Below are 16,725 nucleotides of genomic sequence, written 5' to 3'. Positions count from 1 at the left end.
TAGAGTGTAGAATTTCCTGGGCTGTGTATGAACTTGTTGATGTGATGTACTGGAAATGATAATTTAGCTCTTCACCTCAGTTCTGAACTTTTTCTATTTAGCTCAGCAAGCTGGTTCCATTTCGTTTTCTTCCCCTACTCAGCTGAGAAAAATAGCTTTAGAAATTGACTAGGTGCTCTGGGCTATTTCAAAGACCAAGAAAGACAATTTTTTGTTTTCATTTCTCATAAGTGATACATGAAGTCTGGAAAGTAAGAGAATGATAACTGAATATGGTCAGAACTAATTAAAATATTATATTCAGGACTGAGATTGAAAGGCAGCTAAGGAGAAAAATCCTACAGATGCTCAAAATCTGTGAGACTTCAGAATTAGCTGAATCCCCAGTGAATCTTCATTATTGACTAGAGGAAATTGTATTTTCTTTCTTTGCAAGGCTTGACAATTTATTGAATTGCTACCAAAAGCTTGCAGAAGGTAAGGGGAACTTCCCAGAGGCAATTATGCTGCATTTTGCCACTGAAATTTTCTAAGTTTCTCCCTTGTGTGACAGGGTTTTAAATGAAACTAAGGAAAACAAAAATGTTAAAATAGACCAGCATGGTCTTGCCTAGAATTAGTGTGTATTCACAGAGTTTGAGAATGGTGGTTCAATATAGATGTCTCAGAATATGGCTTATCTGCCAAATGACAGATGGTCCAAAGCCAGAAGAGAAAGGCTTAAGAAGATGTAGTCAAGGGTAAGGCTGATTCTGGGAAGAGCTGAGCAGCTGTTTGGTGGTTGTGTTAACACTGATCATTAGTACAGCCTCTTTTGCATTCTGTCACATTAATTTGTTATTGTTTTCACTTTTGTGATGACTCAACTAGGCTCTTTATTAGATGGAGTGATATCTGCCTAAAGGTTCACAAAATATTCTGAAATAATTAGACTGAACTAAATATTTTTTAGATAGGACACTAATGCTCTGTATCACACATGAGTGAAAAAAAATTGAAAATTGATTTTTAGTCCTTCGTAATGCTGTTGAGACATGTCAATGTGTTTTGCTATTAGAATTCAATTAAAAGGGGCTCCAGAGAGGTAAGCAAGCCAAAGCAACTTCATCATGTGTATGTAGCTCATGCATTGTCGATTATGACATTTTAAATCACTAAGTACTTATCTACATATTTGTTTGCTTGTTTTAAGTCAATTTTATTGACTTAATAAAATGCACCCCTCTTTAAGTGTACATTAATGGAATTTTGACACATTTAAACCCCTGCGTAAACACCATCACAGTCAGGATGTAGAACATATCTATCACCTTCCAAAAGTCTCTTATGTTCCTTCCCACTCAATCCATTCCACCTTGGACCATGTAACCACTGATCTGTGTCCTATATATTAGATTTGCCATTTTTAGGATCTCATTAAATGGACTCAAACAGCACGTACGCTTTTGTTTGTAGCTCCCTTGGCTTAGCTAAGTGCTTTTCACATGCATTTAACTTATCTGTTTCAATAGTTCACTCCTTTCTCTTGATGACTAGTATTTCACTGCATGCATATGCCACAAATTACCTGTTGTAGGATACTGAGTTGCTTTGGCAAGTTCTGAATAAAGCTGTTTGAACATTTGTTTACAGATCTTTGTGTCGGCATATGTTTTTATTTCTCTTGGGTTAACACCTAGATATGGAATATGATAACTGCATATTTAGCTTCATTAGAAAGTGCCAAACTATTTCCCAAAGAAACTGTACCATTTCTTATAGCAATATATGAGATTTCCAGTTGTTCTTTACCCTCTCCAAGACTTGGCCTTGTCAGTTTCTTTTAAAAATTTACCACTGTAATGGGCATGTAGTGTTATCTTATTGTGGTACCATTCTTCTTGGAGGCCTTAGCTCATTCCCAGGCTGAATTATGTTACTCTGACTGTGTTGTCCATTCAATGGGGACCATAAATGGACAGGTAATGATGTTTGAAGAGTAGGATTAGTACTATGGGAAGGACCTCATAAAAGGAGCACTTTCAGTTGAGGAGTATATTTTATACTTCAAATACATCCTTTACAATGTGAAACTTTATAATTATACTTGTGTACACTCCATACAATGCACTCCATGTACTAAAATCAGAACAGGTATTCTTAATGGTTTTGAATGGCTGTGAATCAAGGCCAGTGGGTAAAGTGAGCAGAGGCCCTTAGGGGGCAGCAGAGGACCACATACCAAGAGACTCATGGGTTGGGGAATAGGGTATGTGTCTGTCTAAGTAAAGGGGCCTCTGTCTGTCACTAGCTAATAGGTTAAACTGTTTGCCCTTCTATTCTTCAATAGTAAATAAGGATAAAAGCTAAAGGAGTTGGGGTGTAAAAACTCACAAACTCAAAAGCATGCAGGGGTATGACAAGAAATATACTGCTGAGAATGTGACCAGTGTTAAGACAAAGGGTGTTTAAAGGTTTGTGGTCAAATTGAGCGTACAGTGCTTCACCAGGAGGCATGAAAATTCACCAAATAAACGAAGTGAGTTTTGCTAGCTAATCATCTTGCAGCACCTTTGCACACGTGCTGCAAATCTGTGACCCTAGGATGTCACCTGAAGAGGATTAAGAACGCTGGACCACACCGAGACACATAGGGAACTCCACTGAAGATGGGAAAGGAGGCAGGAAGTATCAGCAAGGGAGAGCTAGAACTAGGGCTAGAACAAAGATGGAAGCGAGGACTGAGCTGAGGTGTGTTATAACGGAGGGTGTGAGGATTGTGGTTGATGGTGACGTGAGTGAATTCATACTTACTGGGTACCTACTATGTGTATAAAGAAATGTATACACACTTTCTGTTAATTTTCATAATAACCCTTGAAAGTAAGAGTTACTATCCTCATTTATACATGGACAAAGTTTAAATGAGGGAGGTTATGCAAGTTTGTAGAGAACTCAGGCCTATGTAACTCTAACTTCAAATCTCTAAAAGAGATGAGAGAATTGGTAAACTGAGACTTGAGAATCAAAACAGGTTGAAAATGAGGGTTGCTATCAGGGTTGCAGGCCAATGCCTCTTAAGACTTAATATGCCTCTGAATCCCCTGGGTATCATGTTAAAACACAAATTCCGATGCAGAGCACCTGGGTTGAAGCCTAACAAGCTCCCAGGTAATGTCCATGTTGCTGCTCTGCAGACTATGTGCTGAGAAGTTTGCAGCCATGCTCACCTGAACCTTATATTGCAACAATAAGTTTTATTCTGCTCTCTCTAACTTGAAAAGCCAGCATGTATTGAGGAATATCACTTCTATGGGGATGGGGGAGGCTTAATTGCACACAGGCTTGTTTCTAAACTGTGAGATCTGCTTGTTTTTTGTCATAGGACTTGGATTTTAATCCGTACTCCACTAATTCCTACCCGAGTGACCTCGCACAGTCCTCTTGAAGAATTAGTTTCCTCATCTACAAAATGGGAATAATAATAATCTACTACTACATAAATCATAATGCCCTTTTTCATTGTTAATATTTCACACTGTAAAATAACTTGACAGATGAGGACCTTGACACAATGTCTGGCACATGGAAGATGATCATTAAATGTTTGCTGAAGACTGAATGAATATGTATATGTTGTATATGTTGATGAACACTGACATAGCACCTAATATAAATATTAAATTAACACTTAAGGGCTTCCCTGGTGGCGCAGTGGTTGAGGGTCCGCCTGCTGATGCAGGGGACACGGGTTCGTGCCCCGGTCCGGGAAGATCCCACATGCCGCGGAGCGGCTGGGCCCCTGAGCTGTGGCTGCTGAGCCTGCGCATCTGGAGCCTGTGCTCTGCAACGGGAGAGGCCACAACATTGAGAGGCCCGCGTACCGCAAAAAAAAAAAAAAAGTTATAGGCATTAACTCTCTCTTTCTAAACTTTCTTTACATGGACCACACAGGTCCACAGCTCCCACTTTAAGTAGTTCTGGTCTAACCTAATGTCTGGAGCTCTCCCATTTACTCAGGACTCCTGACTGCCATGTTCCCATAATTTGCTATTGAAATAAATCAATATATAATGTGACTTGCAAAGAATTCACAATGACAACTCATTAATCCATATTCAAATAGGTAAAAACTAGAGAAGCCATGTCTTTGGCTGGAAATGTCTTCACTTTTTTCATCTCTTGTACCATTTAACTGAGACATTTTAGAGACTATGTCTCAATATTTATGGTCGAAGCTATTTCCATCTGAGGAGTAAAGGGTTGGAGATTGATGGGTCCCTGTGGTTGATATCTTTAAAGTCTGACTTCTTAACCTCCCACAAATCTCCAAATGCGGGTGGTTAACTTCATCACATACATATTAGGATATTTCTGTAATTTGCGTTTGAATGACTTCTTCTGAATGAACCTGGTTGGAGGGGTATGAAATACTGTTTATGGAAAAAGAAAATTAATGTTGTGGTGGCTATGTCTGCCAGACTTTCACGTCTCCCCATCCATGTAATCATGTATATGAAACTTCCTTTAGTGGGCAACAACTCACAGTTGAGGGAATTTGTCTATAATAAACCACTTGGCTTATGTTGCATCAGATTAGATCAGATCAATTTCCTTCATTCTTAATTCCTTCCACATCATGTCAGAATGCTTCTTAAATGAGATGCCTGTAAACAGATCTGGGTCCTTAAGGGAGATGAAAAGATATGAATATAAATGTCAAACTGCTTTTTGGGAAAGGAGACTTTTCCTTTTGTGAATGATCAGTTGAAGAGTGGTAGAATGAAGAGCTAGGTTTAAGGGGATATTTGAGGAGGAAAATAAAGATCCAAGATATAATATTTGTATTTTTTGCTAAGTAAATATATATATATATATATATATATATATATAGTCAAAAACTAAGTCCTTAACTTTTAAGGAAAGGGTGTTGCTGCTTCATAGAAAGTATAGAAAAATCATGTTTTACTTCCAAAAGAAATAAGCCTACGTGAAGCATTACAACGTTGGAAGGCCTCCTGTGGGTAAACCACTTTATAACACTGATTTCCTGCAAGCATATATCAGCTCACATTAATGCTCATATAGTTAGGTGTGCCATCTGTTGTAGCTTTAGATGCCAGGTAACATTTCTATGGGTTTTCTTAAATCATACTAACTCATAGAGTGTCTATGATACTTGACTAAACTTGCTGACCAAACAAGCTAAGAAGAGATTGAGTTTGCCTCCTAGCAAACATAAGATTTTTTTCCTTCTCAAACATTACTTGAGATCTTGCTGTCCTTGAAATCTCTATAGGATTTATTGCCTTACTTCTCATTTGGAATTTTCATTATATTTCCATTCATCCTAATGATCTTTCTTGTATATTTGTGTTCTTTCTCCATATGATTATCAGACAATAAAAACTAAGTGATGACTCTGGGGGTTGAATTGCTGGACCTATTTTTCTCTGGTCAGAGAAATGAATGTTATAATCTAGGTAATAAAGTCTGAGAGAGACCACTTTATTTCAACTAATTTCCACCAAGGTAACATTGTATGATGAAACTTTATATTGTGGTTGGATGCATAGAGTACCAAGTGACTGTTTAGTAATGATAACTTAAAATTATCAGATGTTGCCATGTATTTGATATGTATGGTAAAAGGAGAAAGACAATGAAAGACTTGTAGCTCAGTAACCCATGAAATCCTTAGAATAGCGGACTTGTTAAGACATGTTAAATATTAAATATCTTCTAAATAATTTTTTCAGATAACTCAATGATCAACTCAGCAAGAGCAGCAAACATCAAAATTCTACGGCTTTGTATATGTACAACTGAATCACTTTGCTGTACACTTGAAACTAACACAACACTGTTAATCAACTGAACTCCAATATAAAATAAAAATTAAAAAAAAATTATACGGCTTAGGACATATCTCACATCCTGGGAGCACTGTGTACAAGCTTTCAGTCACCAGAAAATCAGCAAGAAGGGAAATGAAGACTTGTGGTATGTTTGAATCAACTGATGTCTTATTTTAAGCACAGTTTTCTTTTTCCTTTTTAAAAAAAACCAGGTGAATGTATTAATGTTGATATTCATGCACAGAAATGGGTCAGCTGATATTTTTGGAACTCTGTTTTGTTCTGCTTTGTTTCTAAGGTCATTGAAGAGACCCTGGACAGGTAGTGCACTAGACTCTAAATATCCCTAAGGGCAGTTTTTTATTTGTTCCCTGTGGAAATGCATGAGAAGACCCTGAGCCTGATAGAGTGCTTAGTATATGATAGAAGTTGAGTTAATATTTGGTAATGATGATGGATTTTAGGCCAAGTATATTTTGAGAGCTGGAGTCTTTTTGTGAACAAGAGTAATAAAAACAATGAACCTTTATTAAGCACTTATTTCAGGCAAGATGCTAAGCATTCCACATAGATTTTTAAAAATTCATTGTTGGACCAACCTTAAGAGACAGATATTATTATCCCTCTTCCAGAGATTAAAGCAAAAATAAAAAAAACAAAGAAGCTGAGAGTTAGAGGTATTGAACGATATTGCAGCTCTAAATTGGAATGCTTGAGCCCTGATTTGAACCGAGGCATTCTTAACTCCAGAGCTCACTCTTAACCAACAAGTGCGCTATTCTGCCTTGCCACATGATGTTCCAAAGTTGTGGTAATAGCCATCAAAAAGGTAAGTTAAGGAAAGACCTGACTTCAAGAAAGACAATACACATTGGTGGGACATTTTGCCATGACAGCTGGATGTCTTCATTTTACAGAAGATGGCTTGTTAGATATCAGTTTAATTAGCCAACTTCCTCTTGGGTCTCCATGTAGTTGCTAACTCCCTTGACCATGGAAATGACCCTGAAAATTGTGTCTGTGTCTGGTAGCTGGCAATGTGCCCTAACAAAATATCTGTGTAGTAGGTAAGTTGCTTTCTAAATGTTTCATGCCATTTTCAAAAGCCATTTTCTGACCACAGAAATGAATGGAGTGTGCTAAGAAGTGACGTGTGGTATGAGAGGGCAGATGATTCCACTTAGCCATAACCTAAGTGACATGCGCAATATTAAAATGTATAGATTTATATGCTTAGACTCATTCTCTTTCACAGACTTTCTCTCCTCTTTATAAAACTGAGTGTGACTAGTTCTTAGCAGCCTATTAGAGAGCATGGAGATTCTATTCTAAAAATGGTTTCTCATGGTGCTTATTTCAAGGTGCAGCAGAAGCTCACCCTGTTCTCTGCCTGGAGCAGGGAGTAGATTTTCCATTTGTGTGACTTACCTATCCTGCTATTCTCTCATGTACTCTTCTTCAGCAGAGGGATTATAGGACTTCCAGAAGCTAAGGACCATGTTTGTCAGACAGGGTGTGTATATCTTACATCATTTCTTATAGGTAAAACTATTTCTTGTAGGCTAAAATGTTTAGAGCTGCTATGTAAATGAGTATAGAATAATGTCATCTTCCTCACAGAAAAGTTTGGGAAAGTAAATATCAAAATTCTTTATTTTAAATTTGTTTCTAGCCATTGCCAAGCAGGGATTTAGCTCTTTATTTTAGAATACCTCAATAGGTATCCCAAACTTATATGACATTTCTGATTTTACAATCTAGGAATACTCTAGCAGATTTGACATTCACGGAGATTCTTCTCTTCTTTTGATTTTTTTCACCCGATTTATGTATTTTGCTATATTTTTACTCTGCACTATTGCATCTCCCTAAATTGCATGCATCTTGCCTTTACTCTCTTATTTTTACTATTGTAGTTTACAAATTAGTTGTATGATGTGTTGACAGTTTAATTATGATTATTGTGCCTTAAAGTTTGGGTTAAACCCAAAAGGTCAGAATATTCACTATTATTATTATTATTATTATCATTCTGAGCTTCTTGTTATCTTGTTTGCTGTGTCAAATTGTGCATAGATGCAGAACTAGAGTAGGATCAAAATCAGCCATGTCTTGCATAACAATTTCAGCTTTTGTGCTGTTTTAAATTAACTATTTTTTATGCCATAATAACATCTAATGTTTTCTTTAGGAAACAAAAAAAGCATATTTTTCTCTTTGACAGTAGCAGCCTTCCAAACCTCTTTTTTGATCAAGTTGGTAGCATAGGTGTCAATGTAAATTGTTTTTTACCTCAAAACTCTAGTGCTTTGTGTATTAGAGGTAACCTCCATGCCGTATAAGCTGTTTACTTCAGTGACTTCTTCTGACAAGCATCTACCTCTTTACCACTTAGTGCCCACTGGTGAATTTTACTTGGTTTTGGATGAAGAGCTGGGAAAACCAATTATCTCAGTCTTGCACATTTCCCTGATCAGGGATCAGTCATGTGCTTTAATCTTAGTGTCATGTGATGCCCAAACTGTTTCTTGCTTTGCAGTGAGTTGCTGCAACTGTCCATCTTACTTTGATTGCTCTTGAAAACATATCCACATCTGTCTGTGCCTAATTCATGGGCATAAACTGCGTATTGGTGACAGCGTAGTATGACGAAGGGAACATTAAAACTTTAGTGTCAGAAAGTCTGACTTCAATGGTGGCTCTGCCAGTTATTAGACATTTGATGTTGGGCATGTTGCTGATCCTCTCTGTGCTTCAGCAGCTTCAATGATAAAGTGCAGTTTATTAAAACAATAATTTTAAGGATGTTTATATCATATATGTTGTATGTTATATATAATATTATACAGTTATAAACAATTATATATAAATATAATTTTAATTGCATGTTATGAATTAGATATTACATATTACACAATACATATTAAGTGTTGTGCATATTTTGTGTGTGATATATTATTTTGTTTCTCCTTTTAGTTTCATTTCAAAGTTGATGTGATTTATCCCACATAAGTCAGTGTATTCACACCTTTGTCTTTTTTAGTCTTGGAAATCATTCTCTTTTTTGCTATCAAAACATAGGCAAGGACCTTAACCCTCCCTTGTGTGAATTGTCACTGCCCCTGAGTTACCAGTTGGCCTTAGAGAACTTATCCATGCTATGAGTACCAATCCTCAGGAGCAGTAGGTTCCCCAGACCTAGGAGGTTTTCACTTCAAATTTAAAATATCCCAAGGACAGTCTCTGAACACTGGATTAATATCTTGTGTTCTAGGTCTAAATGTCATACTGGTGGAATGACTAAAATATCTTGGCAGCCCCAGGAAGATAAAATTAATTATGTCTGGTCCATCAGCAAGGGCTCCAAATTATAGCTAGCTTTACTAGGTAGGTAGGATTATGTCAGTCACAGCCGGAGTAAAAGTAAATTCTAAGAAGAGAGAATAGTATAAGCAAATATACAGAGACCAGGATTTTCTATGGAGTTTTTGGTGTAGGAAATGGTGAAAAGTCCATTGCGATAAGTGCATAGCGTTCCTTCTGTGTTGAGGGAAAACATAAATTATCTGGAAGGTATCTGCTTGCTTTGATTTTGAAAGTTTAATATTATGATGATATTTTGTTTTGTTTATTAACTGTGCTAACTAACAAAGATGAGTTTTTGATACATAAACACAACTATTAGCAAAATTATGATGGAGTATTAAAATGGGAGAACTAGTCACTATTCATTTGAACATAAAATTTCTTAAAAATACATTTATAACAAGACTGGTAGTAGAGTTTACTGGTAGTGGGGAAATTTTAGACATGTCAACGGCCTCATAAAATATTTATATTTAGTCCCTCTGTGCTTTCTGCCATACTTAAGATGAATATTTTTGACTTAGATGTAATGTGATGATTTCGATTCCTATTCCCCTCCTCCACAACGAACACATTTTCTTTGGTCCTTGGAACAGAACCTGTACTCACTTGTACTCAACAATTGGAATTCTGAAATTTATAGTTTGAGAAGTCTGAGATGAAGTGAGTGGTTTTTAAATCTTATTGGTATCATGTAAAGGGAAATCTTCTTTATCCAGTCCATGATTAGAAAAAAATTCGAGGTACCAATGTAAATTGTTTGCAGGGAAGCAAGGAGAATTGATTGAGGAACAGAGACTTGAGTTAAGAGGACAAGTTAGATGTTCACTGAAGTAATTCAAGTAAAGGATGTTGAAGGACTGACGTAGGGCAATGAGAATTGAAGAAGCATTTTAGATTTAGAATGTGTAAGACTTGAGAACAGATTGTTAGGGGTTGAGGAGTTGGAGATGATGAGGAAAACTCTGAAGTGCCTAGCTTGGGTGACTGGTTAATGGTAATACTGGTAACTTGAGTAGGAAGAAATGACTGAGCTGAAACCATCTGTTGGAAAATGAAGTGGGTTAGAGTGAATTAAGGGGTTGAGGAAAGTGGCAAAGGTTTGGAATAGTAAAAGAAATGGTAGCAAAAAGGATGAATAAGAATCATATTTAGCCTCCATGAGGTCACAGCTAAGGTTGGAAAACAGGAATTGACATTCAAGTTTTCAATGGCTCCTCACTGGTTGCAACAGCAGCCTTCAATATTTTCCTAACCTGAAATATAAGAGGGGCAATATCCACATCTTAAGTATTATCTTATTAGGCTTTGGCATAGACAAAACTGGCTTTAGAATTGTAAAATTGCCTATTAGTTAGCTGTAAACCCAACCCTTTCTCCTAAGTATCTAAGTGAATGAGTGGGGTATTATAAAGGGATAACCTTATACGAGCTCTATTTTATTTTTGTAAAAAATATATTTCAGTTTTGATAGTTTAAACTATTATTTGAATAAATTACTTATAACATATTTCTTAACTAGTCTGAACACTGAAATTTAGAACTTGTCTAAACAAAAAAGTTTTTGAACTTGTTGGCCCAGCAAATGGGCCACAGGTCTCCACAGTCAGACACTGTCTCAGATTTTATCTTCCAAAGGTGGTTGCAAGAGGTATCTGTTACTCCATATGGATTTCTAGAACCTTTCCACTATAACTAGAGTCTAATTCTAAGACTGGAATCTTGAATCTAAGTGTATTTGCGATTTGCTTGCAACTGAAGGAATGCAGTCGAAATGACTGCATGACTTCTGAGGCTACATCAAAAAAACACAGTGCAAATGGCAAGATTTCATTCTTTTTTAGTGCTGGGTAATATCCCATTGTATGTATATTTACCACTTTATGACGTAGCTAAGGGTGTTTCCAGGCATAGTCCTGAAAGTGCCACCTACCTTCTCCTAGCTACCAATAATAAAAAGAGAGGCGAGAGATGGATTGAAGAAAAAGTTATTCAGTTTTAAAGTGGAATTCAGAAGAAATGTAGATTCCAGAGGGTGTTTTTCAGACAACCAAGTGTTTTCAAGGTAAGAAAGGACCTCGACACAAAGATCAAATCCAGGGTGGAATTATACAAACTTTTGTTAAGACCTTAGAATTGATTTAAGATAGAGCTACTTTAGAAACCTTCAGACAGACACAACGACCTCTAAGTAGCTTAAGGGCATGCTGCACAGATCCTTCTAATTAAACAGTAGGGCTTCTAAGATTCTTCAGGATACTGTCCAAGGGGACAGTAGAAAATGTATTGTCTTGAAGAGATTATTGATACAACTTGGATGCTAGTAGCTCTCTTTTCAGACTTCACCTCTTTTTCCCCCTAACACTGCCTCTACATTACTCTGAAAGTGTACTTGCTTTGACAACAAGGTGCCTTGGGAGTCAACCTGTCTACATAGATTGAATCAATTATTCTCCAAGAAGACGTGGCTCCTTTTAGTGGAGAGTAGCCATAGGATTGAATCTGGATGCGACTAATTGAATACTGGATGCATTTCTTTACAGGAGCCTGTGAGATAGGACAGGATGACACAGAAGCAACTAGATTCATTTTTGTCTGGCCAGAATATAACCTTTTTTTAAAAAAATAAATGTAAGTTTGAATTGATATTTTGAATTCAACTCTTTATTTTTTTAACAGAGTTGATAACAGTTTTAACATAATTGCCTTTATTGAGAATTTATTACTTGACTGTTAAATGTTTTTTTTAATATCATTATTGGAGTATAATTGCTGTACTTTGTTGTGTTAGTTTCTGCTGTATAACAAAGTGAATCAGCTACAAGTACACGTATATCCCCATATCCCCTCCCGCTCACGTCTCCCTCCTACCCATACTGCTGAGATGACCTTTCTTTTTCCCAAAGCTACATTACATTATCATATTAAGAAGGTGTCCAATTACAGTGTTATCCCTAAATTTAGAAGTCCACTCCCACCTCCCTGGCATTTTCATCTTTTACTCAAGGGTCTTGGAGCTGGCTTCAAAGAGGACATCCTTGTCAGGATGACCTGAGCACCAAATGAGCGATGAGACAAAGATATCTCCATTTCCAGCTAAAGGAACACTGGAAGTCATAGAAACTTAGTGTCACAGCATAGTATTAAGGAACAGAAATAGAGACAAATAAAGAATTTAAGGTTTTGACTAAAACGCTCTTTAAAAAAAAAAGACTTTATTTTTTATAGCAGTTTTAGGTTCACAGCAAAATTGAGAGGAAGGTACACAGATTTCTCATTTAACTCCCTAAACCTTCACACGCATAGCCTCCCTCTGTTATCAACATCACCCATCAGAGTGGTACCTTTGTTAAAATTGATGAACCTACACTGACACGTTTTTTTCCTTTCTTAGGATATAAGTTATACTTCTCTTTTTACTTCTTAAAGTGGTTGCCCTAGAGTTTTCAATATACAGTTACAACTAATCCAAATTTGTTTTAAAATAACAGTATAGCACTTCATAGGTAGTATAAGTACTTATAATAACGGAATCTTAATTCCTCCCTCCCATCCCTTATATTATTTTTACCATTTATTTCACTTATATATAAGCATACATAAACGTATGAATTTATGCTAATTACGTATGTTTATATATATCAAAAACATCGTTTCTATTATTATTTTGAACAAATTAGTGTCTGTTGGATCAATTAAGAATAAGAAAATTAAAAATAAAAGTCTGTATTTTACTGTCAGTATTCCTTATTCCTTCCTCAGTGCTCTTCTTTCCTTTATGTAGATGCAAGTTTCTGATGTATGTTATTTTTCTTTTTTTCTAAAGCACTTCTTTTAACATTTCTTACAAGGCAAGTGTACTGGCAACAAGTTCTCTCAATTTTGTTAGTCTGAGAAAGTCTTTCTCTTTCTCTGTTGAAGAATAATTTTGCAGGGTGCAGAATTATAGCTTGCTGCTTTTCCCCCCAACACCTTAAATATGCACTCTCTTCTTGCCTGCATGGTTGTTGAAGAGAAATTGGATGTTATTCTTATCTTTGTTCCTCTCTAGGTAAGGTATTTATTTCCTCTGGCTTCTTTCAGGATTTTTTCTTTATCTTTGATTTTCTGTAGTTTGAAATGATATGCCATGGTTTAGTTTTTCTGGTATTTATTCTGCTTGGTATTTTATGAGCTTTCTGGATCTATGGTTTGGTGTTTGACATTAACTGGGGGAAAATTCTCAGTCACTATTGTTTCAAATATTTTTATTCCTTTCTTTGTTCTCCTAGAATTCTCATAACATTTATGTTACACTTTTGTAGTTGTACCAGAGTCCTTGGATATTCTGTCTCTTTTTTTTAGCCTTTGTTCTCTTTGCTTTTCAGTTATGGAGGGTTTCATTGATAGATCCTTTAAGTCAGAGATTCTTTCCTCAGCTGTGTCCAGCCCAATAATAAGCCCATCAAAGGTATTCTTCATTTATGTTGCAATCTTTTTGATCTCTAGCATTTCTTTTTGGTCCTTTCTTATAATTTCCATCTCTCTGTTTACATCACCCATCTGTTCTTGCATGCTGTCTACTTCATCCATTAGAGCCATTAACATATTAATCATAGTTGTTTTAAATTCCTGGTCTGATAATTCCAACATCCCACGTCTGGTTCTGATGCTTGCTCTGTCTCTTCACATTGTGTTTTTGTTTTTTAGTATGCCTTGCAATTTTTCCTGATATCTAGGCATGATGTACCAGGTAAAAGGAACTGCTATAAATAGTTTGGTAATGTGATGGTAAGGTATGGGGGAAGAGGAAGAGCTCTGTTGTCCTATCATTATGTCTCAGTCTTTTAATGAGCCTATGCCTCTGGACTGTGAACTTCACAAACGTTTCTCAGTGTTTTTCTCCTCCATTAGCTGAGACATCATAAACAGATAGGCTGGTGTTGGGTTTTCCCTTCTTCCATGTGTAAGGCTGGAGTGGACTGGAGTTAGATATTTCCCTTCTCCCAGGTCAGTTAAACTCTGATAATACCCCAGCAGGTTAGGCTCTAGTTAACTAGTTTCTCCTGAAGGCAGTCCTTGCTATGAAGATCATAGCAATCTGGTTTATTTCAGAACGGTTCCTTTTCCTTCCTTCTGCTAGAAGTACAAGGAGATTTTTCTTGATATTTATTGTGAGAACCTCCTTGAGTCCCTGAAGGTAAATCTCACAAAATTGTAACCCTCTACTTCCCAATGACTGGGCTCCCATGGAGTTTCTAACTCTCAGAGCTGTCCACACTGAACCTCCAGCAACTCATCAATTACAATTTAGGATTTCCACTCTGGCACTTGCTCCTGCAATAGTTTCCACTCATGTGTCTTTGTTTTAGCAATCGGTGACTCCTTGTGTTCACCTGTCTCTCTCCAAACTTGAGGGTAGTGATTTTTTTCCTGTGTCTTTTCCTTTCTTACGGATCCAAGAAGAGTTTGTTGGCTTTTCAGTCTGTTCAGCTTTTCACTTGTTAGGATGGAATGGTAGCTTCCATGCTCCTTATATGTGGAACCAGAAACAGGAAAATAGGAATTCTTTCTTTCTTTTCTTTCTTCCTTCCTTCCTTCCTTCCTCTCTCTCTCTCTCTCTCTCTCCCCCCCCCCTCCCTCCCTCCCTCCCTTTCTTTTTCTTTCTTTCTTATAAGTTTTGAATATTTTTAAATCTCATTTTCTTTAATCTATTCTATATATATATATATATATATATATTTTTTTTTTTTTTTTTTTTGCAGTACGCGGACCTCTCACTGTTGTGGCAGCCGCGCAGGCTCAGCGGCCTTGGCTCACGGGCCCAGCCGCTCCACAGCATGTGGGATCTTCCCCGACCAGGGCATGAACACGTGTTCCCTGCATCGGCAGGTGGATTCTCAACCACTGCACCACCAGGGAAGCCCTAATCTATTCTACAATTTGATTTTCTTTCCTTATTGTAGTGACTTCTGGAGGATATCTATACTAGTCAAAAAACACCTTTCTGACCTTTGTTTGCCTCTTTTGTCTATGGAGCAACAGGCAATTGTGTTCATAAGCAAGCTGCTTGAGTATGTTGTGGATTTGTAAGGACAAATTGAAAGATTAGCATTTAAAAGAAATATCTGTAAAATTTTAACCAATCTAGACAGTTGGTGAAGATTAATTTACCTCAATGCTACCTAGATAAACATAGACAGGGCTGTCTGCACTAAGACCTCTTAATGTATTTCAAATTTCTTTAGTAAATTAGCCTTCATTTTTAAAGATAGCATTGGGCTTACATTCATTCAGTTAGAAATGTGTTACATGGGCAAACGCTGACCAGATTTTCCATTGACATCAATTATATTCAATCCAGGGTATATGTCTATTAATTAAGATCTCCCTTAAATAGTACTGTAAGGATGTTACTAGAAAAATAAGTTCAGAGAGAGACCATCTTGAGGCAGATGCTTTCCTGCTTTACGGTCTTCAAAGCAAAAGAGAATTCTACCTTTAGGGCCCTCTATCCATTATAAATGTAGGGACAAAATTACTACTTTGCTTTAATTTGTGATTTTAAGTATTATGTGTTTTGAGAGTGTGAAAGGTGAAGTGGGGAAATGAAATATATCAAGCTATGAGTCCCCTTATTTCAGGGAGGATCACTACAGCTGCTACCACCCCTCCCTAGTCAGTTCCCAACAAGGGTCCTTCTGCCCGGTGTCATTTGAGCTAATAGAACGAGACCGAGTTTGGTTTAGAAGCAAAGAAACGCTTTAGTCTTCCACTGGAGTGTGAAGCGGTGCAAACTGGCGCTTTAGAGTGCATGATCTTCCCGCAGGGCTGTGGGCGGGGCTACTTTATATAGTTCTCATCAGCACGGGGGCGGCCGCGGCATTCTCACAAGTCTGGCGCAGCTGTGCTGCTCACGCCTCTCCCGGCGCAGCGTCTGCACACAGCCCGCCGCCGCCATCTTCAATAGTGGTGTGCGCAGCGCTTTTGCGCACGGCTCGCCAAGGTGAGTCAGCGCAGCTTTTCCACCCGGGGAGCTCGGGCCTGAAGGGCCAGGCCAAGGCATCTGCGAAAGTAGACTGGGCACAAAGGAAAAGAAAAGAAGGTAAGACTTTATTTTATTACCCAGATTCTGTTTTTATTTCCTGGGAATTGTTAATGGACTTTGCCTGTGACGCAACTAGAGTGAAATCTTTGAAGAGAGGAGAGTGTTTTGAAAACAGCTGTGTGTGTACGTGTGTGAAGGGCCGCAGAGTATGCACTCACTAATTTGTTTCCCAATATAATTTGTCAGACTGTGCATTTACCCAAACGTATTTTGTATTTCCCAGAAAAAAAATAGTTATGTTTTCTTTACATTACAGAAATTTAGGCGTTATAAAGAGAAAGAATGTTTACGAGGTGCTCTTAGATATTTAAATCTTTTGTGACAGCCAAGAGGAAAAAGCAGGCAGCAAAACAAGTCGCTTTGCTTGGGTGAGCAGGCACACCATGACTGTGTGTGGCTTCCTTCTGTGCCTTTCCTGTGTGTTCTCGTTGATAA

At 37.4% G+C, this 16,725-nt stretch overlaps 1 long non-coding RNA gene across 1 annotated transcript in view; it reads left to right on the top strand.

The window, feature by feature from the left end:
* Nucleotides 1-6,062, top strand: part of LOC113605921 (uncharacterized) — a 60,416-nt gene extending 54,354 nt beyond the window's left edge. The window contains exon 5 of the long non-coding RNA XR_003427403.1: nt 5,739-6,062. This is a non-coding gene — a long non-coding RNA (uncharacterized LOC113605921). The remainder of the gene's footprint in view (nt 1-5,738) is intronic.
* The last annotated feature ends 10,663 nt before the right edge of the window (nt 6,063-16,725 follow it).

This window comes from Aethalodelphis obliquidens, unplaced genomic scaffold, assembly GCF_003676395.1.
Source record: "Aethalodelphis obliquidens isolate GAN/ISIS:26980383/991018 unplaced genomic scaffold, ASM367639v1 scaffold3, whole genome shotgun sequence".
Taxonomy (NCBI): Eukaryota; Metazoa; Chordata; class Mammalia; order Artiodactyla; family Delphinidae; genus Aethalodelphis; species Aethalodelphis obliquidens.
Note: the sequence above shows the minus strand (reverse complement) of the source record. Positions and strands in the feature narration are given on the sequence as shown.